The 25,418-nt window shown below is 42.6% G+C and overlaps 1 protein-coding gene across 1 annotated transcript in view; it reads left to right on the forward strand.

Moving 5' to 3' along the window:
* Positions 1–25,418, forward strand: part of LOC129850698 (sodium/potassium/calcium exchanger 3-like) — a 149,458-nt gene that overhangs the window by 100,836 nt on the left and 23,204 nt on the right. The window lies entirely within an intron of this gene.

Raw genomic sequence — 25,418 nt, forward strand, 5'->3', positions numbered from 1 at the left:
TACTTGCTTTCATTTCTTTACTGGGAAGCTTAGCAGCAGTAGATGTGCTCATGTGCTTTATGTTAGTGCAGGGTGAGCTGCTCACAGTGGACTTCCTCCTAGGGCACACCGGCTTAGTGCTAACAGTATAAATCTGGTTCATAGGCACATGATCACTGCATACAATAGCTATGGGATCAGCAGAGGCATCAGGGCAGTTAAAGGGACATAAATTAGGTTACGTATATTGTGTCTACTGACACCCCTGGTGTAATGTACAATTGCTGAAGCATTATGACAACTCTTTGTCACAATGGTAGGGATTAGCTGAGCTGGGCTTGAGTCATTGATAAGTCATTATCAGGTATCAGGTATATAAATTGTCAACAAAAGTTACACCCATTGAGCGCCAATAATCACATAGCCAGTTGTGAAGAGAAAGAATCCTGCTAAAGTGTTCAATGCCATGATTCAGAGATGGCAGCGGGCCAGATATGATGGGTCTTTTATTCGTGTCTAGCAGAGAGTCAATCAGCTCTTTAAAATCCAGTTTCAACTTTTCAGAACTGCCGTTCATAATGTCATTAAAACCCACATGGACTACAATATAATCAATTTCCATGTCCTGGCGTAGTACCTCGGGAGCAGCTTAGTAATGTAATTTATTCGAGCTCCGGGATAAGACATTGTTTTTGCACCAGGAATGGTCACATTTCTTACCATGGAGCTGCCCAGAATCACCGCTGGTGAGAAGGACGAGGAAATCTGCCCACTCCCACTCTTCTCAGGATTCGGAGATGGATGGGCGAGAGGCAGGATAACTTGAGCCTGTTGCTCCCGGTGCCTGTGGCAGGCCTCCGACTGATGGGGAAGCCCTGCTTGATCCAGAACAGAGACGAAAGGTTGTCGACATCGAATTCGTAGTTGTAGGCACTGCGGCCGCAGACACAGGCACCCCCAGCGAAGAAGGTGCAGGAAGATCAGGCTCCAGGACGTCAAAACTATTTGTTGTTTGCCTCTCCGGGCCTCTCATTTGGAGTGTAGACTGCTTTGCGGGAAATCGCTGTCTTCGGCTTCCGCGGCTCGTGACATGCAACCACCGTTGATTGTCTTGCTTCTCTTGCTGTGCTCCTTCGACTCTGCTATCAGATGGGGGAGCTCCGGGCAACACAGGCCAGTCGGATAATGACAAACGACAAGGTGGAGATGCATCCAACAAGTGTGAACGCCGTCCAGCCACCGGTGTAGAAAATGTAAACATTTCACTCTTGCTTTTCTCACGTAGGCAGGCGACCTGCGTGATCAATGAAGCCACCTCAAGCCTATAATCCTCGGCAAGTAAACAGTTGCCGCATTGGAACTCTGAGTGGTCCGGTTTGTCCCAAAACAGTGCGTAATAGATACAGCTCCTACAGCACTGGAACCGTTCATTTATTTATCCAGTGCTGGAACCATTCATTTATTTCTCCAGACAAAGAGGGCTCCATTGCAAAACTAATCTGGTACCAACTATGTTAGCTTAGATGGCTAGCAGCTTAGCGTCTCTGTCAAGCAGGTTTAAACCTGTCTGTTAAGCGGGATTCCAGGACAAGAAATAGCGGTCCTTGCTGTTAAAAGCTAACTGCATTGCGGAATCCACGCAAAAACAAGTTCTGTATTTCTATTTTTTTTCTGTACAATATATTTATTGGCATTTCTTTTTTTTACAATTTAACAATCATCAAAATATGATACAGATAATGCCTCGTTATTCCTTCCACCTACACAAAACACCATGCTATATGGAGGCACATCGTGCAAAACCCTTCCCTCCCCAACACAGGAACACCCCTTCCCTCCCCTCTACTGGTATTAGCTTCACCGATTAACAACAAAAAAAAGAAACAGAATGACCTTCACATTCCATGCTAGAAAATAAATTATTCAACACAAAAACAAATAATAATAATACATTCATGAAGAAAGTAGTAATGAAGCAGCTAAGGTGATGTCTCTAGAAACTGTCTAGAGGATGTCATAAGGTGAATGCACCAATTTGTAAGTCGCTCTGGATAAGAGCGTCTGCTAAATGACTTAAATGTAATGTAAATGTAAACTGCTGAAAGTTCCCCCAGACATCAGTAAATTCAAAGGGTTCATTACGTAAATTGTATGTTATTTTTTCCGATGAAATATAGGAAGATAGTTATTTTAGCCACATCTGCTTGCTTGGCGGAGTGTCACTCTTCCATTAAATAGCTGTGCATTTATTGGCTGCAATGACTGCTAATTTAATGAATCTGGTTTTGCTACAAATATTAACTGGTAGAACATAATCATCTCCAAGAAGAATAAGGGAAGGATCTAGTGGTACCGTCATATTAGAGACCTGTGATAAGATCTGAATAATGTCTTTCCAATAATTGCTTAGTACAGGGCAGGACAAAAACATATGCATAAGTGTGCCCACTCCCGTTTTACACCTTGGGCAAAATGTTGAATATTTCGAATTGATCTTATACAGTCTCTCTGGTGTAAAGTAGTTCCTATGTAAAATATTGAATTGCATCAACTTGTGCCTTGTGTTAAATGAAAGACGATGAGCATCTAAAAAGAGCTTTCCCCATTTCTCATCCTCAAAAATGAGACCACGGTCACCATGCCACTTTATGCAAGCTTTCCGAGGTTCGTCATTCCCCCAACAGAGCTTGAAGAACAGAGTACATGTAGGAAATTACACCTTTTACCCCTTTCCTTTCCAGCCACAGTTTATCAGTTTTAGGTTTACCCATGGGCTGAATCCTAACTCCCTGCTGAGTGGCAATATAATGCCTAACCTGTAGGTACTTGAAGAAATTCGTTTGAGGTAACTGAAAATGAGATCCCTTGATGAAGACAGCTTGGTTGTCGAAACGTTGGATATTACATTTTTGCATCTGAGCTCCTAGAGTGTGCTTTATTGATCTCCTTTATTTTCAAGTTTTCTACTCCGCTAGCCAGAACCTCGCCTAAATAGGTGTGTGTTTCTTTTTCTTCTAAACTGAAAATGAGATGCCAGTTGTTGAAAGGATAGTAGTTCACCTTCTCTATAGAGATGACCAAATGTTATAATTTCTTTGTTGAACCAAGAAAATGTAGTTCCATCTCTCAGGGCTTTGGGTAGGATGGGGTTATTATACAGTATAAAGGTGTTTGTTCATATATAGATCTAAGCCCTTCTGTTTGTTTATAGACTTCAATCCATATATTTAAAGTGTTGTTGATGAAAGAGTTGTTTATGAGACCTAGCAAAGCTTTAGGTGGGCTAATATAAGGTATAGATGCCAATGTAGCTGTCACGACTTCTACCGAAGATAACTCCTCTCCCTGTTCGAGCGGCGCTCGGCGTCGCCGGTTTACTAGCCGCCACCGATCCCTTTTTCCTTTTCTGGTTGTTTTGTCTGTGTTCATTTTCACACCTGGTTTCAATTGCGTTTATTTCTGTGTGTATATAGGGCACCTGTTACCTGCCTTATTTCGTGCGGGATTAAGCTTGTGTGTATTTGCGCTCGATTATCTTTGAGGTTTCTTGTTTTCGTTATTACGTATGTGTAGTTAAGTTTCGGAACTGAGTTTGTTCCTCAGTGCGTTTGGCACGAGTTTCTGTATTGTTTTCACATTTTTGGGCACTTGTATGTAGTGTCGGAACTGTGGTTGTTCCTCCGTGTGTTGGCACGAGTTTCTGTTCCTTCGAGAGCGTAGTTTTGGATTTTCGTCTGTGGCAATTTTGTATTGGTGGACTATATATATTGTGAGCGGACCAAGTAATTGGGCGCCACTCTAAAGCGGGAAGGTGGAACAAACGAGTCAGGAGTAGGTTTTCTTGATTGAACAAAGTTCTATATTGAGGGCATTTGGACAACACAAACACTCCAACAGAATCAACGAAACTCTCCAAAGGAATAAAACATATATCTTCTTCTCCAGAGCAAAACAGGAACACAATACGATTGTCTTTAAATTACAACAAAAAGTCATGACATTGTCACCGTCTTAATGGTTCTTCCTAGATAGCTCCTCTGTCTCGGTGGCCATCTTCCAGAGATAGTTCTCCCTCTTGCTGGTTCCATACTCTCTCTTATAGGGGAAGGAGAATATCTCATTAGTAGTGTCAGCTGTGCTTAATTGCCTCTGGTTCACCTGTCTCCCATGCCTTGTTGGGCTACCATCCGTGAGCTCAGCCTGCCCTCTGGTGGTCCTTCCACAATATACACTGCTCAAAAAAATAAAGGGAACACTTAAACAACACAATGTAACTCCAAGTCAATCACACTTCTGTGAAATCAAACTGTCCACTTAGGAAGCAACACTGATTGACAATAAATGTCACATGCTGTTGTGCAAATGGAATAGACAAAAGGTGGAAATTATAGGCAATTAGCAAGACACCCCCAATAAAGGAATGATTCTGCAGGTGGTGACCACAGACCACTTCTCAGTTCCTATGCTTCCTGGCTGATGTTTTGGTCACTTTTGAATGCTGGCGGTGCTTTCACTCTAGTGGTAGCATGAGACGGAGTCTACAACCCACACAAGTGGCTCAGGTAGTGCAGTTCATCCAGGATGGCACATCAATGCGAGCTGTGGCAAAAAGGTTTGCTGTGTCTGTCAGCGTAGTGTCCAGAGCATGGAGGCGCTACCAGGAGACAGGCCAGTACATCAGGAGACGTGGAGGAGGCCGTAGGAGGGCAACAACCCAGCAGCAGGACCGCTAACTCCACCTTTGTGCAATGAGGAGCACTGCCAGCGGCCTGCAAAATGACCTCCAGCAGGCCACAAATGTGCATGTGTCAGCATATGGTCTCACAAGGGGTCTTAGGATCTCATCTCGGTACCTAATGGCAGTCAGGCTACCTCTGGCGAGCACATGGAGGGCTGTGCGGCCCCACAAAGAAATGCCACCCCACACCATGACTGACCCACCGCCAAACCGGTCATGCTGGAGGATGTTGCAGGCAGCAGAACGTTCTCCACGGCGTCTCCAGATTCTGTCACGTCTGTCACATGTGCTCATGTGCTCAGTGTGAACCTGCTTTCATCTGTGAAGAGCACAGGGCGCCAGTGGCGAATTTGCCAATCTTGGTGTTCTCTGGCAAATGCCAAACGTCCTGCACGGTGTTGGGCTGTAAGCACAACCCCCACCTGTGGACATCGGGCCCTCATACCACCCTCATGGAGTCTGTTTCTGACCGTTTGAGCAGACACATGCACATTTGTGGCCTGCTGGAGGTCATTTTGCAGGGCTCTGGCAGTGCTCCTCATTGCACAAAGGCGGAGGTAGCGGTCCTGCTGCTGGGTTGTTGCCCTCCTACGGCCTACTCCACGTCTCCTGATGTACTGGCCTGTCTCCTGGTAGCGCCTCCATGCTCTGGACACTACGCTGACAGACACAGCAAACCTTCTTGCCACAGCTCGCATTGATGTGCCATCCTGGATGAGCTGCACTACCTGAGCCACTTGTGTGGGTTGTAGACTCCGTCTCATGCTACCACTAGAGTGAAAGCACCGCCAGCATTCAAAAGTGACCGAAACATCAGTCAGGAAGCATAGGAACTGAGAAGTGGTCTGTGGTCACCACCTGCAGAATCACTCCTTTATTGGGGGTGTCTTGCTAATTGCCTATAATTTCCACCTTTTGTCTATTCCATTTGCACAACAGCATGTGAAATTTCTTGTCAATCAGTGTTGCTTCCTAAGTGGACAGTTTGATTTCATAGAAGTGTGATTGACTTGGAGTTACATTGTGTTGTTTAAGTGTTCCCTTTATTTTTTTGAGCAGTGTATATAATATTATATATTCAACACGCTTCTCAGAAATCCCTGCTCTCCTGCGCCTGACTCCTACACCTCTCACCGAGACGCACCTTATCACAGTAGCAGGGGTCAGAAACTCCTCCTCTATCTGTCTCCAAGATGGAGAACTTGTTGGTGTATCTTGCCATACCCACACAGCCTTTAACTGAGATGCCCAGTAATACAACTGGAAGTCAGATAGAGTAAGTCTTCATTCTGAGTATGGTTTGCATAAAGTTGTGAGTTTCACCTTTCCACAGAAATTAAGAAACCTTCCTATTAAGTTGTTTGAAAAACACTTGGGGAATAGGAAAGGGCAAGGTTTGAAAAATGTACAAGAATTTTGGTAATATATTAATCTTTACACAATTGACCCGCCCAATAAGAGAAATTGGTCAATCACGCCATCTATCCAATTCTTCCCCAACCTTTTTGAGAAGTGGAGTATAGTTCAGTGTATATGTCTTAATAATTTCAGAAGGAATTTTCAATCCAGATATGTTATTTTCTGTGGTTTCCAAGAAAACGGCTGGTCTAAGATTGGGTGCTGCATAGCTGCTCTGTTAAACGGCAAAATGATACTCTTCGATGGGTTTATGTTATATCCTGAAAAGGTCCCATATTCTTTTAGGGTGTCAACTAATGTTCGGAGTGAAATTTCTGGTTTAATGAGGTAAAGCAAAATGTCATTGGCATATAGCGAGACCAGATGTTCACTCCCACCTATACAAACACCATGGATGGATGGATGAGATCTAAAAGCTTCTGCCAGTGGCTCTATAGCCAAAGAAAAAAGGAGAGGACTAGCGGGACGACCCTGTCTTGTGCCACGTGATAGAGAGAACTGTGAGGAAATGTTTCTATTAGTCAGAATCTGAGCTACCTGACATTTGTACAGTAATCTAATCAGACCTATATACTTAGGTCCAATATTCATCCTATGTAAAACTTCAAACAGGTATTTCCATTCTATGCGGTCAAAAGCTTTTTCCGCATCTAATGAAGCCGCCACTACAGATTCTTGGTCATTCTCTACATAGTTCATAATATTAAATAATGTTCTGATATTATCAGGAGATGAGCAGTTTCTTACAAAGCCTGTTTGGTCCATATCAACCAAGTCCGGAAGAACCTTATCCAGTCTAAGAGCTATGAGTTTTGCAAGAATCTTATATGAAGTGTTCAATAGAGATATTGGTCTATACGACCCACAAAGCAGAGGATCTTTCCCAGGTTATAACAAAACTGTGATCAGTGCCTGTTCAAGTGTGTCTGGGAGCTTTTCTGTCTCTATGGCATAAATTAAACATACTGCAAAGAGGCTCAATTAGTTTGGGTAAAAAGTATCGATAGAATTCAATAGGGAATCCTTCTAACCCTGGTGATTTTTCCCCCAGCAGTGTTGGAAATGGATTCCCTAATTTCCTCTGATGTAATCTCTTTCTCCAAGTGCTCTCTATCCTCATCAGTTAAAGTTTGTAAATTGTGTTTGTTCAAAAACTCATGCATTGTGGCAGGGGCATCCCCTTCAGACTTGTACAATGTTTCATAAAACTCCCTGAAGACTAGATTAATTTCCTCAAGACTGTGAACAACTGTGTTATTGGGTAGCTTAATAGAGCTAATAACTCTACTAGCATCTTATCTGCCAAGCAAGCAACTTTCCTGCTTTATCTCCATGTTCGTAGTAGTTTTGTTTTGTTCTCCTAAGAGCATTTTCCGATTTATGGGTCATCAGGATGATATATTGAGTCGTCAAATGTTACACTATGTTCATTTTCCAGAACTCTAATTTCCTTCTCCAACGAATCTACTTGAGCCTTATACATCTTACGAGCACCTGAACTAAAGGATATGATTTGACACCTCAGATATGCAAGGAGAGCTTCCGATAAAATTAGAGGGGGGGCATAGTTGTTATTGGTGCAAAAAAAATATGTCTATATGAGTGTTCAGAAATGTTACAAATGTGGGATTATTTAGTAAGTATGTGCCAGACCTCTATCTTCTTGAGGGTGGCTGTGCTCTACTGACTGGTACTGAAGCCAGCAGGGCAGAATAATCTGATATACATCTTGGTAAGTACTTACACCCAGTAGTTAAACTTCCCTTGGCTGCAGGAATAAGAAATAGGTCAATTCTAGAGTAACTGTTATGGACAGGGGAGTAAAATTAGTATTCTTTAACGTTTTGGTTGTGAAATCTCCATACGTCTACAAGTCCAAAATGTTTAATTTCTGACTTTAACATTTTAGCTGCCTGTGTGAGGTTGATACTATTAGAGGAAGATCTATCACTGGAAGGGTCCAGTACCAAGTTAAAATCCTCTGCCATTATTATCTCTGATGATGGGCACGTCAACTTCAAAAAGATGTCTTGGTAAAATGTAGGATCATTATGGTTAGGCCCATACACATTCACAATGGTAATGGGCTCAGTGTTAATTAAACCATGAATGATCACAAACCTGAATCAAATCAAATCAAATGTATGTATATAGCCCTTTGTACATCAGCTGATATCTCAAAGTGCTGTACAGAAACCCAGCCTAAAACCCCAAACAGCAAGCAATGCAGGTGTAGAAGCATGGTGGCTAGGAAAAACTCCCTAGAAAGGCCAAAATTTAGGAAGAAACCTAGAGAGGAACCAGGCTATGAGGGGTGGCCAGTCCTCTTCTGGCTGTGCCGGGTGGAGATTATAACAGAACATGGCCAAGATGTTCAAATGTTCATAAATGACCAGCATGGTCAAATAATAATAATCACAGTAGTTGTCGAGGGTGCAGCAAGTCAGCACCTCAGGAGTAAATGTCAGTTGGCTTTTCATAGCCGATCATTGAGAGTATCTCTACCGCTCCTGCGGTCTCTAGAGAGGTGAAAACAGCAGGTCTGGGACAGGTAGCACATCCGGTGAACAGGTCAGGGTTCCATAGCCGCGGGCTACCTACCCCCTTTGTCTTTAATCTGAGATTGTATCTGAAAGGGGCAATGCTTATTAATGATTATGGCCACCCCTCTTGCCCGAGAGGTGAAATATGAATAGTACACTTGACCCACCCACGTTCTCTTCAGTTTATCATGCTCAGAGTCAGTCAATTGTGTCTCCTGAAGAAGAGCTATATCAACCTTATGCTGCTTTAGATAATTCAGAATGTGTTTGCGCTTGACTGGGCATTTAGTACCCCTAATGTTAAGTGTCATAAATGTATAGTTATTAGGTGCCGACATCTTTAAAGAAAATAAGAAATAGGGAAAAGGAAAGAAACAAAATTGTATACAACGTGTATAAAATTAAATTATGAAAGCATAAAGTAGTAAACATTTCGTGAGCTAATACCCTGACCCTACCACAAACCCTGTGCCGCGCGGCGACAAAAGCGATGACCACAAACGCACCTCAGCAGGTCAGGAAAAAAGACATCAAGCTATGATGTATAAATTAAAACCTTTACCAGACGATAACTATCATCTCGCAAATATAAAATAGGGACAGGTAGTTAAACAATCACCATCCTCCTAAGTTCACCTTCCCCCCCCAAAAATATTATATATACACACATGTACGCACATACACAAGTGTAAAGCTATCAGCTAGCTGGCAATTAGGCGGCCCGCCAGTGAGTAGCTTATCCCTGTCACGGTATCACTAACGCTAGCATACATCTCTAACAATAAAAAAGCCAGTAAACGTAATAGAAGCTAAAATTCCCTGAAGTAACGTAAACAACATAGTTAGGCTTGAAACCCAGTCAAAAGCCACATAACTATTTAACCAAACCCGACTGGACCTCTCTGCGTAAAATATAAGTATACAGCAAAAATGTAGCTACCTGGCATAGTGTGGATGTATAGTAGCTATAGCTACACCCTTGTAAACATAGCGAGCTGGCTAAATAGCACAGCCAACATTAGCTATGATTCAACTTTACCTCGCCAGTCATTATCACGCTAGCCATCTAGCAGGCCATGCAGCCAGCCAGCCAGTCGATCATATGAGTAATTTCGTTGTTTCCTCATGTGCTAACAGTTCACTATCCACTGTATCCAAGTTCAAAAGACAGTTCCTCGGGGTGTAGTAGACGTGAACAAGTCAGGAAGTTCTTTCCTCATGTATGTTTCAGCCATCTTCACAGAGTCAAATGTGCGCTCACCATTCTTGGTTTCGATCCACAAAGTCGCTGGGTAGCACAGGCTGTATGCCAAGCCAGCCTGAAGCAGAAGTCTCTTCAGTGGGGAGAAAGCCATCCTCCTATTGTGTAGTGTGGGAGAAATATCTGGAAAGATCATGACTCTGGCATCTCCGTACTTGAGCTCTCCCTTTGCTCGGGCAGCAGAGAGGATGCGTACAATGTCCTGGTACCGTAGAAATGTAATGACAAATGCTCTGGGTGCAATCTGGCCAAGCAGCCGCCTCTGTAGGATGCGATTGGGCCCTCTTGATCTCCAGCGGGAGGGGGTAGATCCAGAATTTTGGGAATCCATTCCTGTAGAAAGGAGATTGCGTCTCTTCCCTCCACGGCCTCCGGGAAACCTTGAAGTCTCAAATTCGAGCGCCTTTGGAAATGTTTATAATAATCAAATGTCTCCTCGAGTTCAGAGATGGCGTCCTCCAACTTCTTGTATTTTTGGTCCACTTCCTCGCGGACATCCAGGATGGCAGCCTGGTGGTCAGCATGGTATTTTTCTAACTTTGTCCCTCGTCCCTTTGTGACTTTCTGGTTTCCGTGGAGTTTATCGACCAGTACATCCATTTTGCTGAGGTGTTCAGAAAGAAGTCTCTTGAATTTTTGTTATACCCTTGTCCATCACCATTCTAAACCATGCTAGTGCTTCTTCCAAGCTAGCATCCACCGAGGCCGAAGGAGGGCTGTCAGAGAGAGGCATTTTTCCATGCCTCATCTGAGGATTTGACATATTGGGCATCTTTTGCTTTGGCGATACAATAGATGTTTTAACTTCCAACTCACTGTTAGCGAATAGTTCGAAAGTTCGAGGACGCTACGCAGATGCGTCTTGTTAGAGCATCGCCATTGTCGGAAGTCCCCCACTTCCTCCTGTATTCGTATTTAATGAATATCGGTTTTGTTTCAATCAAAAATAACAAACCGAGTGTTTTCCAGCTTACAATGTTAAGCTGCTCACTCTGATGAGCTCAGGGTGAGTAGATGAGCTCAGGGCGAAAATCTCCTTCCAGAGAGACATCAGGGACTGTAACATACTTATTACGCAACAGGACAGTTAACCTGCGTTGCCCTCAAACCAAATCACGCTGCCTGCTAATTATCTATAGGTTATGTTTCAACTTGTCAATTTCGAATTATTTTCTAACAAGTTTTTGTATTAATAATAAATCAAAACTGTAAACAACAGTTTGAATTGAGGTGTGTTCCGCCTCCTCATTAATTCACATAAGTAGCGCATTTCACTGTTGCGGGCAATTTATGTTTGAGGCTTTACTGAGCCGGAGAAACTTCTCTCTTCAACCAGAGCCCAAGCACTTCCCCAGTGTTTCCCCAGATCAAGTATGAAGACATCTCGAGTCAGAATTGTTACAACTTTTTCCCATGCACATTTTAAGGCTAGCGCCCGCATTGCTTTCATTGTTGTTTTCCTTACAAAGTGGACTTCAGACAAAAAATAACTTTGTAAATGTGTGCGTTCCTATCAAAGTAAGTGCCTCATTTTCTGTATATTGTGTTGTTGTTTCTAGAGTAGCATTCCGTATGTATATATGGATCATAATGTATTTACTGTTTTATTCACGTTTTCAAGTTCTGGTCACAAATCATGCATTCCGATTCCTGCATAAATTATAAAGGTGTAAAATACTTTTTTGAAGGTTGTACTATTTATGATGAGCTAATGCTAAGCTATTTGCCAGCTATGTGTGGCACCATATTTGTTGACAACAAACAATGCATTCTGTTTGTCACGTAAGCGTCTGTCAGACCAAAGATGTTATAACAAGGGATAGTTCACTCGACTGACTTATGGTGCTTTCAAGACAACTGGGAACTCTGAAAAATACGAGGTCAAATCATGACGTCAGGGATCTTCAGGTCGGAAAGGTCGAAGCTCCATAAAGAGGCCCGAGTTCCTGAGTTGGAGGACCGTTCAAAACAATTTTTCCCAGACGGAGCTTGTTTTTTTTCGAGTTCCCAGTTGTTTTGAATGCGACATCACATTGTAAGTACGGTACCACAGGGTTGCCAGCTCAGACCGCACTTTCCAGGGGTTTTCTTTTTATTTAGCGTATAAACTTATCCTGCGTTTGCCCCCCATTTATTGATAAATTCCCCATCATAGTAATATTTCCCGCATCATATCCCCCCACGATACCTTCCCCCATTTCTGCCCCCCATAGACTTGAAAACCCCTCACAAATTAAATGAACCCTCCCCCACATCTGGGGTGATGATCTGTGAGGTGATAACATTTTATTTGCTTTGTGATTTGTCAAAAATGGTAAACGAATTGTTAAGTCATGTGCTCCGGTTCTTGTATACACTGTAACAAGTACATCAAAGATTTGTAATATGCTGAAAAGGGGCCAAACTAAGTTCATATTTTTCAGACAATGGGCACTGCTATCTTTGACTTTGACTTTGTTTGTTTGCGTCTTATGGTGAATGGCATTCTGGGATTAGGGAGTTTTCTCTTGTCTAACATAAACAAAGATGGCTGCCATCATAAAGAATGTACCTGCTGTTAGCTTAGCTGACACGCATCTCTTTTCTAAACAATATTTAATTTCTCCCTTGTACTCACCAGAGATGTGGTACAAATTTAAACAACTCTAGCTGTTAGGTGGCTAACTTATGTTTAGTTTTTATGTCAGCGCAACCTGTTATTTAGATTGATTTATGGAATGAGTTTGGCTGTGGAGGTGTTCCGTGTGATGTTTGGATGATAACGTTTTGCATTTATCTTTTACAATTAAAGGTGAAATTGAGCCATAAAATTGCGAATACCTATATTTCCCAGCAGTACAAAACATTGTTAAGATGCTTTTCAGACAATGCTGTTTAGACGCATTTGTTGCATCATACGTCCTGTTGCTACTGTTCCAATCACATATTTGTGATGGTACGCTGCAGGCACGAGTCAACAATGATCACAAATATATGATCGTACACCTCAAAGGGCTAATATGCAGGAATATTTCACTTTCTCTGGTCATAGGAGTAACAACATGAATTGGTGCATGAGGCAGAAGACTGTGTCCCCTTTTCTCAGCAGAGGGAGGGAGAGGAGGGATGGTGAGTCGGGTGAGAGGCAGCCTCACTGCTGCTCCCTCCCTCACTTCCCTCAGACTGACCTCTAGATGTGTAGGCCAATAGTCCAGTAAAAAAATGTTTTAATTATTATGCTCACTCAGCTGTGCTTCACAAGTAATACAACAAATGATATATTGCCAGTGTGATCATATACCTTGAATTTTAAAATATCATTTCAAAATGGTCTGAGAAGAACAACATTGGCAGGGAAATTCAAGCATAGCTAATATGCAGTGATAGTGTATTGGGCCTATAGCCTACTGCACAAACCTCATTGCTACATAACTGTTTTTAATTGTTTAATGATGCCGAGCCTTACATTTTTTTAGTCATGATTAAAAAAATATCTGATTGGTAGATCTCGACTTGCATTTTGACTCAGAAAGTGATCTTGACTCAGAAAAGGTGTGTGACCACTGCATTAGAATGTCGCGTTTATAGGTGTTGAAGACTGTATTTCCCAGCTGTCCCACCAACAACATCAGCTGTGGTGAAAGCAGCTGTGTGACCCAAGACTGGCGATACAATGCCACTGTGATATGTGCGTGGGTGCATAACTGCAAGCCTCAGTCAAGTTAATCTGTACTCATATAGCACATTTCAAACAAAGCGAGTGCAATCTAATGTGCTTCACACTAAAGGAGGAAACTCTGAATAGGTGAAGAGTGTGTGTATGTGCCTTCTGGGATGTAGACAGCTAGCTCAGTGCTGTTTCTCTAACAACATACACTCCCATATTCCCATAAACAAAGGAAAACAAACTACACCGCCAGGTGAAAACCATCTGTTGTGTGGTGTCTGTCTGCAATCAGTGTGTTTTTTTCTACTGCTCTCAAAAGGATGCCCCTCCTGAGATCTGAGATCTCTTTAATGATGTAGAGGATTTGAAGGACTCCTCCTACTCTCTCTCTCCAGCACACAGCCTTATGTAATGATTGTGATGCTTATGTAAGCAGAGAGAGAGAGTAGTCGAGTCTTTGTTGTTCCTCAGCAGCTCTCTGCCCCCAGCGAGCCATCACAGCTCCCGGAGAGCCCAGGTCAATCCTGCCTGATCCAGTCCAGATTTAAAAGTCCGTGATTTTAGGTGTGTGCGTGCACATGCGTGCGTGTATGTGTGTGTGTGTACGCACAAGCATGGGTGCGTGCTTATGTGGGTGTCAGGTTTGGCTTAAGACTGAATAGATTAGAAAATCAATAAAGAGCATCCTGTTTTGTGTATCTAAGTTATGTATAGAGTACATCAGAGATATAACCATCCACCAAAGTCATGACAACAACCAAAGCCCTAAAGGGACAGACGTGGCCAGAGTGTGAAGGTCTCATGGGTAACACGCCATCCACTTAGGTCACACTTTGATGTCATACACAGCGGTGATAGGTCATCTTAAGGTCACATAGTGTCAGTGTCACATGGAACAAAATTAGCACCACACCCATACAGAAATGCCAATTGTTAACACGTATGGACCCAGAAGTAAATAAGGAAGCTGACCAAATTTCACAAGAATTGACTTATATGTTGTGTAATGTTCTTTTGAGTAAAACCAGATTGTATTCTACCCCGCTTAACGTTTTTTTAACAGTAGTTACAACAACCGTAGCTCCTCTAACACCCCTTACAGCACTTATGATGTCCTAATACTGTGTCATTCTCCTTAGTCTTACCAATCCATAACAGAGGATCACACTTTTTCCAATATGGCAATATGCACTTATCCAGACTTCTGCATTATGTTCAGTAGTAGATTCTGTATTTCCATGGCTTATGCAGACAAAATCATATTGTTTCGAGCCATCAGAAAGAACATGGAGTAGACTTTAGTGTAGGGCTAAATAAGGGACAGAGCACTCAAAGCTATTACTGTGGCATTAGAATATTCACAGAATCTATGCTGAGATTACTCTATGAATGACCTCATCCCCATGGTAGCAGTACCACTTTTTCACATAGGGGGCATGGGTCGATGGTCTCTAACTGGCAGTACTTACTGTAATGCAATGTTTACCAACCGCAGTCCTTGAGTAACCCCAACTAGGGTTGCAAAGGGTTGGAAACCTTCCAGTAAATTTCCTGGAAATTTTCCATGGGAATTTAAGCCTAGGAATTTGGGGAATTATGCATAAATTCATCAAAAAAGTTAGCTTATAACAGTGAACCTTTTTTTGTGGGATACACATAAGGCAATTATAGGTCTTGTGGCATATTTTGGTTAAACTATCCCCAATTTAATGGAATTACAACCCTCCGCATGCACAGTGCATTCTTTCATCACATGTGCAGTGCACGCTTCCATCACACTGTACATGTGATTACAATACTGGGTGGGGTGAATATATTTTTTATGACATACATGATTTGTTAACTAGTAAATAGTAGCCTACAGCAAATGGAGGAACGTAGTCAGAGAAATGCTGATGAATATCTTGCTCGAACTGTGTATGCAACTGGTTCACCTCTGATGCTCACAGGCAATGTGTATTAGAAGAGATTTCTGAATGTTCTTCGCCCAGCATACACCCCTCCAACCAGACATGCTTTATCTACTCATTTGCTAGGTGCAGAGTTCAACAGAGTTCAAGTGAAGGTCAAGCAAATCATAGAGAAAGCAGACTGTATTGCAATCATCTCTGATGGGTGATCGAATGTTCGTGGGCAAGGAATAATTAACTACATCATCTCCACCCCTCAACCAGTATTATTCAAGAGCACAGACACAAGGGTCAACAGACACACCGGTCTCTACATTGCAGATGAGCTGAAGGCAGACATCAATGACCTTGGACCACAGAAGGTATTTGCACTGGTGACAGACAATGCTGCGAACATGAAGGCTGCTTGGTCTAAAGTGGAGGAGTCCTACACTCAGATCACACCCATTGGCTGTGCTGCTCATGCATTGAATCTGCTCCTCAAGGACATCATGGCACTGAAAACAATGGATACATTCTACAAGAGAGCCAAGGAAATGGTTAGGTATGTGAAGGGTCATCAAGTTATAGCAGCAAATTGAGAAGAATAAGAGCACCACATTGAAGCTGCCCAGCAACACCCGTTGGGGTGGTGTTGTCATCATGTTTGACAGTCTCCTGGAGGGGAAGGAGTCTCTCCAAGAATGGCCAGATCACAGTCTGCCGATATGGACAGCCCCATCAAGAGGATCCTCCTGGATGATGTATTTTGGGAGAGAGTGGTAAGCAGCCTGAAACTCCTGAAACCTATAACAGTGGCCATTGCACGGGTTGAGGGAGACAATGCCATCCAGTCTGATGTTCATACTCTGCTTGCAGATGTAAGAGAAGATATCCGTACTGCCCTGCCCACTTCACTGTCGCTCCAAGTAGAGGAAACTGCAGTTCTGAAATACATCAAAAAGCATGAAGATTTCTGCCCGAAGCCCAATCACGCCACAGCGTACATGTTGGACCCCAAGTATGCTGGCAAGAACATCCTGTCTGGTGCAGAGATCAACAAGGCCTATGGTATCATCACTACCGTGTCTCGCCACCTTGGCCTGGATGAGGGCAGGGTTCTTGGCAGTCTGGCAAAGTACACTTCCAAGCAAGGGCTTTGGGATGGAGATGCAATATGGCAGTCGTGCCAACATATCTCATCAGCCACCTGGTGGAAGGGACTTTGTGGATCTGAGGCTCTTTCCCCTGTTGCATCCATCATCCTCCAAATCCCACCAACATCAGCCGCCTCAGAGCGCAACTGGTCTTTCTTTGGGTACACACACACACCAAAGCACCCAGGGGTTTAAAAATTGGTGGCCATCTGGGCAAATTTGAGGCTTTTTCAAATCAAATCAAGTTTATTTTATATAGCCCTTCGTACATCAGCTAATATCTCGAAGTGCTGTACAGAAACCCAGCCTAAAACCCCAAACAGCAAGCAATGCAGGTGTAGAAGCACGGCGGCTAGGAAAAACTCCCTAGAAAGGCCAAAACCTAGGAAGAAACCTAGAGAGGAACCAGGCTATGAGGGGTGGCCAGTCCTATTCTGGCTGTGCCGGGTGGAGATTATAACAGAACATGGCCAAGATTTTCAAATGTTCATAAATGACCAGCATGGTCAAATAATAATCAGGAGTAAATGTCAGTTGGCTTTTCATAGCCGATCATTAAGAGTATCTCTACCGCTCCTGCGGTCTCTAGAGAGTTGAAAACAGCAGGTCTGGGACATGTAGCATGTCCGGTGGACAGGTCAGGGTTCCATAGCCGCAGGCAGAACAGTCGAAACTGGAACAGCAGCAAGGCCAGGTGGACTGGGGACAGCAAGGAGTCATCATGCCCTGTAGTCCTGACGCATGGTCGTAGGGCTCAGGTCCTCCGAGAGAGATGAAGAAAGAGAGAAAGAGAGAATTAGAGAGAGCATACTTAAATTCACACAGGACACCGGATAAGACAGGAGAAGTACTCCAGATATAACCAACTGACCCTAGCCCCCCGACACATAAACTACTGCAGCATAAATACTGGAGGCTGAGACAGGAGGGGTCAGGAGACACTGTGGCCCCATCCGATGATACCCCCGGACAGGGCCAAACAGGAAGGATATAACCCCACCCACTTTGCCAAAGCACAGCCCCCACACCACTAGAGGGATATCTTCAACCACCAACTTACCATCCTGAGACAAGGCCGAGTATAGCCCACAAAGATCTCCACCACAGCACAAACCAAGGGGGGGCATGAAAGAGCTTACTGGTGACTCAGCCCCTGTAATATGGTTAGAGGCAGAGAATACCAGTGGAGAGAGGGGAGCCTGACAATGAGCCATCCTCAACAGGGTTGGAAAGTGACAGTAAAGATGAGGCCTCAGAGTCTGATGTTCAAGAGGTGAACATTGAGGAGGTCCAGGGAGAAGACATGGAAACCTGAGAGGAAGACAACCAAAGCTTAAGTTTCTAGACTATCATTTTACATATGTTGAAAACATTTTTGGGAGATGCGATGGATTGGGGATCATTCAATATTCCCTTTCTTTTGTTGTTCAGTGAAATCATCCCATGTGAAGAGTCAACTTATTCAATTAAAATTCAATTCGTAACTAAATAGTTTTTTTTATTTCTATTGGAAGGATTTAATCATTTGCAATTATGTCTACTTAAGATAAGGTAAAAGGTTTATGTTTCTGTCTCCTTATGATATGGTAAATATATCCAATGCAAAAAACATCTACATTTAAATGGTATTAATATTAATTTGCATATATTTCCATAAAATCTCATATATTCACATTAATTTCCACCCACTGGGGAGCCAGGCCCAGACAATCAGAATGAGTTTTTCCCCACAAAAGGGCTTTATTACAGACAGAAACACTCCTCTGTTTCATCAGCTGTCCGGGTTGCTGGTCGCAGGTGAAGAAGCCAGATATGGAGGTCCTGCGCTGGCGTGGCTACACGTGGTCTGCGGATTTTAGTCCGGTTGGACGTACTGGCAAATTCTGTAAAACGACATTGGAGCCAGTTTATGGTAGAGAATTTAAAATAAAATAATCTGGCAACAGCTCTGGTGGACATTCATGCAGTCACCATGCCAATTGCACACTCCCTCAAAAATTGAGACATCTGTGCACATTTTAGAGTGTCCTTTTATTGTCACCAGCACAAGGTGCACCTATGTAATGAGCATTTCTGGGATCTTTACATATTTATATATTGCGTTTATATTTTTGTTCAGTATATTTAGAATGAACAGCTAGCTCATGAACGAACGGATTCACCAGGGAGAACGCAACAAGCATGCAGATGCAATAAGTGTAACACATTATCTAACTGGAGATAGCTAGCTAACATATAAGGGGGAACTGCCCCAAAGAAATCGCAGGATTTCATTGAATAAATTATAACGGCACAAAATAAATGGACCACCCTGGGGTGCTCAAATGTGCGTTCAGTCAGAACATCTGGGTCTGCTCTAGTCTCCCTCTCAATGAGTCTCTCGTGCCATATGGCTTATTTCTACACATGAAACTAGATCTGCTCAATCAGGTACAGATGGCGATAAAGCAGAAAGCTAATTGTAATTAACTTGTAAATAAATAATCATAACAGTCATGGGAGACTGGGACCTGATAAACCGGACATCTACATCCAACAATAGTCAAAGGACAGAGGGATACACTAGCTAGAACCTTCTCATTGGTATCTGTAGGACAAAAAATATTTTCATCAGGTTCTACTATAGGTGACAGGGCGACATTTGTGGACTAAAACAACATAAAACCGGGTGTATACTTAAGCATGATCGAATTAATTAGCCAGCTACAATAATTCAGAAAAACATTGAGAAATAGTTTGGTCAATTCTTTGATCAAATTAACCAGTTATCTACCTTTGATAAGCAGCTAGTTAGCTATAGCTAGTGGTTAGCCTGCTAGCTATTTAATTCTCATGCCAATTTCAAGTTTTTCAAAACGAATATCTGACTAAGTCGGAAATATGAAGCTATTTCAGAATGAAAGTTAACTGGCTAACTCATCATACAGCAAATACCTGGCAAAACAATCCAAGTAATGTTTGCATGGCCTATGCGGCAGAGGAGGGGGGCAGAATAGTAGAATAGTAACAGAATAGTAGAATAGTAGAATAGTAACCGAACAGCTTGTTTTGGAAAATGTACACATTTACCGCAATTTTATGAGCATTTAAAACATAATCTATGTAATATATTTTATTTTACAAATGTTTGTTTTTGTTGACCAATCAAAAGTGGGGCGCCACCCCTAAAGCCCTAATGTGCCGGCCGACACTATCGGAAACACATGCCTAAGTTTGCATAAATCATTATTTTGTTCCATGTGATTTAACATTTTGGATTCAAACCGTGTGTGTAAAATATGTACAGTGCCTTCAGAAAGTATTCATACACCTTGACTTATTCCACATTTTGTTGAGTTACAGGCTAAATTCAAAACGTTTTAAAAAATATATATATCTCACCCATCTACACACAATACCACAGAATGACAAAGAGAAATCATGTTTTTAGAAATTTTTGCAAATGTATTAAAAATGAAATACAGAATATCTAATTTACGCCCCTTTGTTAAAATACTCAAAATTGAGCTCAGGTGAATCCAATTTTCTTTGATCATCCTTGAAATGTCACTACAACTTGATTGGAGTCCACCTGTGGCCAATTCAATTGTTTCTATATGATTTAGAAAGAAACACACCTGTCTATCTAAGGTCCCATGGTTGAAAGTGCATGTCAGAGCAGAAACTATCCCATAAAGTCAGAGGAACTGGATGAGGCATATAGCTGGGGAAGGGTATACAACTATTTCTAGTGTTGAAAGTTTCCAAGAGCACAGTGGTCTCCATCATTGGGAAATTGAAAAAATATGGAACTACCCAGACTCTACCCAGAGTTTGTCGTCCGACCAAACTGATCAACCGGGCATACAGGACCTTGGTCAGAGAGGTGACCAAGAACGCAATGACCACTCTGACAGAACTATAGTGTTCCTTGGCTGAGATGGGAAAACCTGTCAGAAGAACAACTGTCTCTACAGCACTTCACCAAGCTGGACTTTATGGGATAGTGGCCCAATGGAAGCCACTCCTGAGACAAAGGCACATGACAGCACACCTGGAGTTTGCAAAAAGGCACGTGAAAAACAGAGCGTGAGGCAAAATATTCTGTGGTCTGATGAGACAAAATGTAACTATTTGGCCTGAATGCAAATTGCTATGTCCTGAGAAAACCAAGCACTGCTCATCACCCGTCTAACACCAACCCTACTGCAAAGCATGGTGGTGGTAGCATCATGCTATGGGGATGCTTTTCAGATGCAGAGACTGGTAAAGACAGAAGCCCAGACTTGAAAATCTGTGGAAAGACTTGAAGATTGCTGTTCACCGCCACTCCTCATCTAACTTAACAGAGGTTGAGAAAATCTGCAGGGAAGAATGGGAGAAAATCCCCAAACCCAGATGTGAAAAGCTGATACAGACAACCAAGATGACTCAAAGCTGTAATCTCCGCCTAAGGTGCCTCTACAAAGTATTGACTCAGGGGTGAGAGTACTTATGTAAATTAGATTTCCGTCTTTCATTTTCAATAGATTTGGAAAATCTCTAAAAACATGTTTTTACTTTGTCATTATGGGGTATGGTGTGTAGATGAGGGATAAAAAAAATTGATTTAATCAATTTTGAATTCAGGCTGTCACACAACAAAATGTGGAATAAGACAAGGGGTATGAATACTTTCTGAAGTCACTGTATGTGTACATTGCATTCGGAAAGTATTCAGACCCCTTGACTTTTTACACATTTTGTTACGTTTCAGCCTTATTCTAAAGTGGATTGAATAGTTTTTCCCCTCATCAATCTACACACAATACCCCATAATGACAAAACAAACGTTTTTTTGTTGTTGCAAATAAAATAAAAAAATATGAAATTTACAAAAGTATTCAGACCCTTTACTCAGTACTTTGTTGAAGCACCTTTGGCAGCGATTACAGCCTTCTGTCTTCTTGGGTATGACGCTACAAGCTTGGCACACCTGTATTTGGGGAGTTTCTCTGCAGATCCTCTCAAGCTCTGTCAGGATGGATGGGGAGTGTCGCTGCACAGCTATTTCAGGTCTCTCCAGAGATGTTCGTTCAGGTTCAAGTTTGGGCCGTTGTCCCGTTGGAAGGTGAACCTTCACCCCAGTCTGAGGTCCTGGCACTCTGGAGCTGGTTTTCATTAAGGATCTATACTTTACTCCCTTCATCTTTCCCTTGATCCTGACTAGTGTCCCAGTGACGCAAAGAGTTCAATCTTGGTTTCATCAGACCAGAGAATCTTGTTTCTCATGGTCTGAGAGTCCTTTAGGTGCCTTTAGGCAAACTCCAAGTGGGCTGTCATGTGCCTTTTACTGAGGAGTGGCTTCTGTCTGGCCAATCTACCATAAAGGCCTGATTGGTGGAGTGCTGCAGAGATGGTTGTCCTTCTGGAAGGTTCTCCCATCTCCACAGAGGAAATCTGGAGCTCTGTCAGAGTGAACATCAGGTTCTTGGTCACCTCCCTGACCAAGGCACTTCTCCCCCGATTGGTCAGTTTGGCCAGGCAGCCAGCTCTAGGAAGTCTTGGTGGTTCCAAACTTCTTCCATTTAATAATGATGGAGGCCACTGTGTTCTTGGGGACCTTCAATGCTGCAGAAATGTTTTGGAACCCTTCCCCAGATCTGTGCCTTGACACAATCCTGTCTCGGAGCACAACAGACAATTCCTTCAACCTCATGGCTTGGTTTTTGCTCTGACGTGCACTGTCAACTGTGGGACCTTTTATATAGACAGGTGTCTGGCTATCCAAATCATGTCCAATCAATAGAATTTACCACAAGTGGACTCCAAACAAGTTATAGAAACATCTCAAGGATGATCCATGGGGCTCCCGAGTGGCGTAGTGGTCTAAAGCACTGCATCTCAGTGCTAGAGGCATCACTACAGACCCTGGTTTGATTCAAAGCTGTATCACAGCCAGCCGTGATTGGGAGTCCCATAAGGCGGCTCACAATTTGCACAGCGTCGTCCGGGTTAGGGTTTGGCCGGGGTAGGCCGTCATTGTAAATAAGAATTTGTTTTTAACTGACTTGCCTAGTTAAATAAAGGTTAAATAAAATAAAAAATAAATGGAAACAGGATGCACCTGAGCTCAATTTAGAGTCTCATAGAAAAGGGTCTGAATACTTATGTATAGAAGTGTTTCTGTTTTTATTTATTTATTTATTTAATTGCAAACTTTTTTTTTTAACTGTTTTTGCTTAGTCATTATCAGGTATTGTGTGTAGATTGATGAGGGTCATTTTTTTTTTTATCCACTTTGGCTGTAACGTAACAAAATGTGGAAAAAGGGAAGGGGTCTGAATACTTTCTGAAAGCACTGTATGCTTTCATACTGCTTCAAAACAAAGAGCAAAAGATCATACTGGATAGAGCTTGATCCTCTTGTTATGTGTTTTAAGACTAGGAAGAATGACATGGTGAAAGATGCCCCAAAAGGGCTTTATTCAGTTGATTCATGGACAAAATTGACCCCAAGCCTCGCCATTACCAAGAATCACTGAACTGAAATAAGCTGAAGTGAACTCCAACACAAAAGACCTCTCTTTGTTGATGGGGAGAGCTATTTTGTTTATCTAATCATCTTGCCAGCTCTTGTTTTTGTTGTTGTTGATGTAGTTATTTGTTGGTTTGTCTTTGCTGGTTGGCATGTGGTTGAAGCATTTGTAATGACTCGCACCATGTGTGTGTGCCTTTGTATATGTCTGTGTGTTTGTGTGTGGAGCTCTGAGTAATGAAGCCATACTTGTTAGTTGTGCTGTTGGCAGCAGGGTTGGTTGGGTGAGTGGGTCCCTGAGTGGTTACCCTGTATAAGAGTAGGCAGCACTGGGTACAGAGTGGACAATAGCCCTGGGCCTGCTTGCTTTGGCTGCAGAGCCACTGTGTAAAATGCATTCCGGTGTGTTGCCTACTGGGAGAATGTGTCTGTACTGCACTTAAGGGATGGCGGTAGGAAGGGAGGGATCAACCTAATTTTATTTGTCACATGGTCCGAATACAACAGGTGTAGACTTTACCGTGACATGCTTACTTATGAGGCCTTCCCAAAAATGTAGAGTTAAAAAGAGTAACACAAGAAGAATAAAATACACAAGAATGAAGCTATACTGAACAAAAATATAAACGTAGCATGTAATAAGTTGGTCCCATGTTTCATGAGCTGAAATATCCCAGAAATCTTCCATATACACAAAAAGCTTTTCTCTCAAATGATGTGCACAAATGTGTTTACATCCCTGTTAGCGAGCATTTATCCTTTGCCAAGATAATCCATCCACCTGACAAGTGTGGCATATCAAGAAGCTGATGTTTTCTTCTGTCTTTTCCTTTTTTCTCTTTAGTTCCTTCTCTTGGTTGTTGGTGCATTGGAGGGTTCTTGGGGGGTGGGGAATGGAATTCATTTTATTATATATTTTTTCTTCCTGGGGGGACTGTGAGGAGGGGTCTCAAATGCTTGAGGGACAGCTATTGGGGAACTGTGGGGGGAACTTGGAGGGTTCGGGTTCACGTTTTTTGGCCTGGTGGTATAGCGGTCAACATGCGCTTGAGCAGGGCATTGACCCTGGATGCTTCTGTGTGTCGCTCTGAATGGAATTCTGTTGGATGACTGGTATGATGTAGTTATTGAGCGGCTTCACTGCTAATATATTGTATGTTTCGAATATTCAATGAATATATATATATATATTTTTTTTTAAGAAGCTGATTAAACAGCATGATCATTACACAGGTGCACCTTCTGCTGGGAGCAATACAAGGTCACTCTAAAATGTGAAGTTTTGTCACAAAACACAATGCCACAGATGTCTCAAGTTTTGAGGGAGCATGCAATTGGCATGCTGACTGCAGGAATGTCCACCAGAGCTGTTACCAGAGAATTGAATGTTCATTTCTCTACCATAAGCCGACTCCAACGTCCTTTTAGAGAATTTGGCAGTACACCCAACCGGCCTCACAACCGCAGGCCAAGTGTAACTACGCCAGCCCAGGACCTCCACATCCGGCTTCTTCACCTGCGGGATCTTCTGAGACCAGCCACCCGGACAGTTGATGAAACTGTGGGTTTGCACAACCGAAGAGTTTCTGCACAAACTGCCAGTTCCTCTGTCCAGTGTCTGTGTTCTTTTGCCTATCTTAATCTTTTCTTTTTATTGGCCATTATGAGATATATGTTTTTCTTTGCAACTCTGCCTAGAAGGCCAGCATCCCGGAGTCGCCTCTTCATTGTTGACATTTAGACTGGTGTTTTGCGGGTACTATATAATGAAACTGCCAGTTGAGAACTTGTGAGGCGTCTGTTTCTCAAACTAGACACTCTAATGTACTTGTCCTCTTGCTCAGTTGTGCATCGGGGCCTCCCATTCTTTATATTGTGGTTAGAGCCAGTTTGCCCTGTTCTGTGAATCGAGTAGTATGAGATCTTCAGTTTCTTGGCAATTTCTTGCATAGAATAGCCTTCATTTCTCAGAACAAGAATATACTGATGAGATTCAGAAGATAGTTCTTTGTTTCTGGCCATTTTGAGCCTGTAATCAAAACACCTAAATGCTGATGCTCCAGATACTGAATTAGTCTAAAGAAGGCCAGTTGTATTGCTTCTTTAATCAGGACTACAGTTTTCAGCTGTGCTAACACAATTGCAAAAGGTTTTTCTAATGATCAATTAGCCTTTTAAAATGGTAAACTTGGATTAGCTAACACGATGTGCCCCATTGGAACACAGGAGTGATGGTTGCTGATAATGGGCCTCTGTACGCCTATGTAGATATTCCATTAAAAAAATCATC

This window comes from Salvelinus fontinalis, chromosome 1 (assembly GCF_029448725.1).
Source record: "Salvelinus fontinalis isolate EN_2023a chromosome 1, ASM2944872v1, whole genome shotgun sequence".
Classification (NCBI taxonomy): domain Eukaryota; kingdom Metazoa; phylum Chordata; class Actinopteri; order Salmoniformes; family Salmonidae; genus Salvelinus; species Salvelinus fontinalis.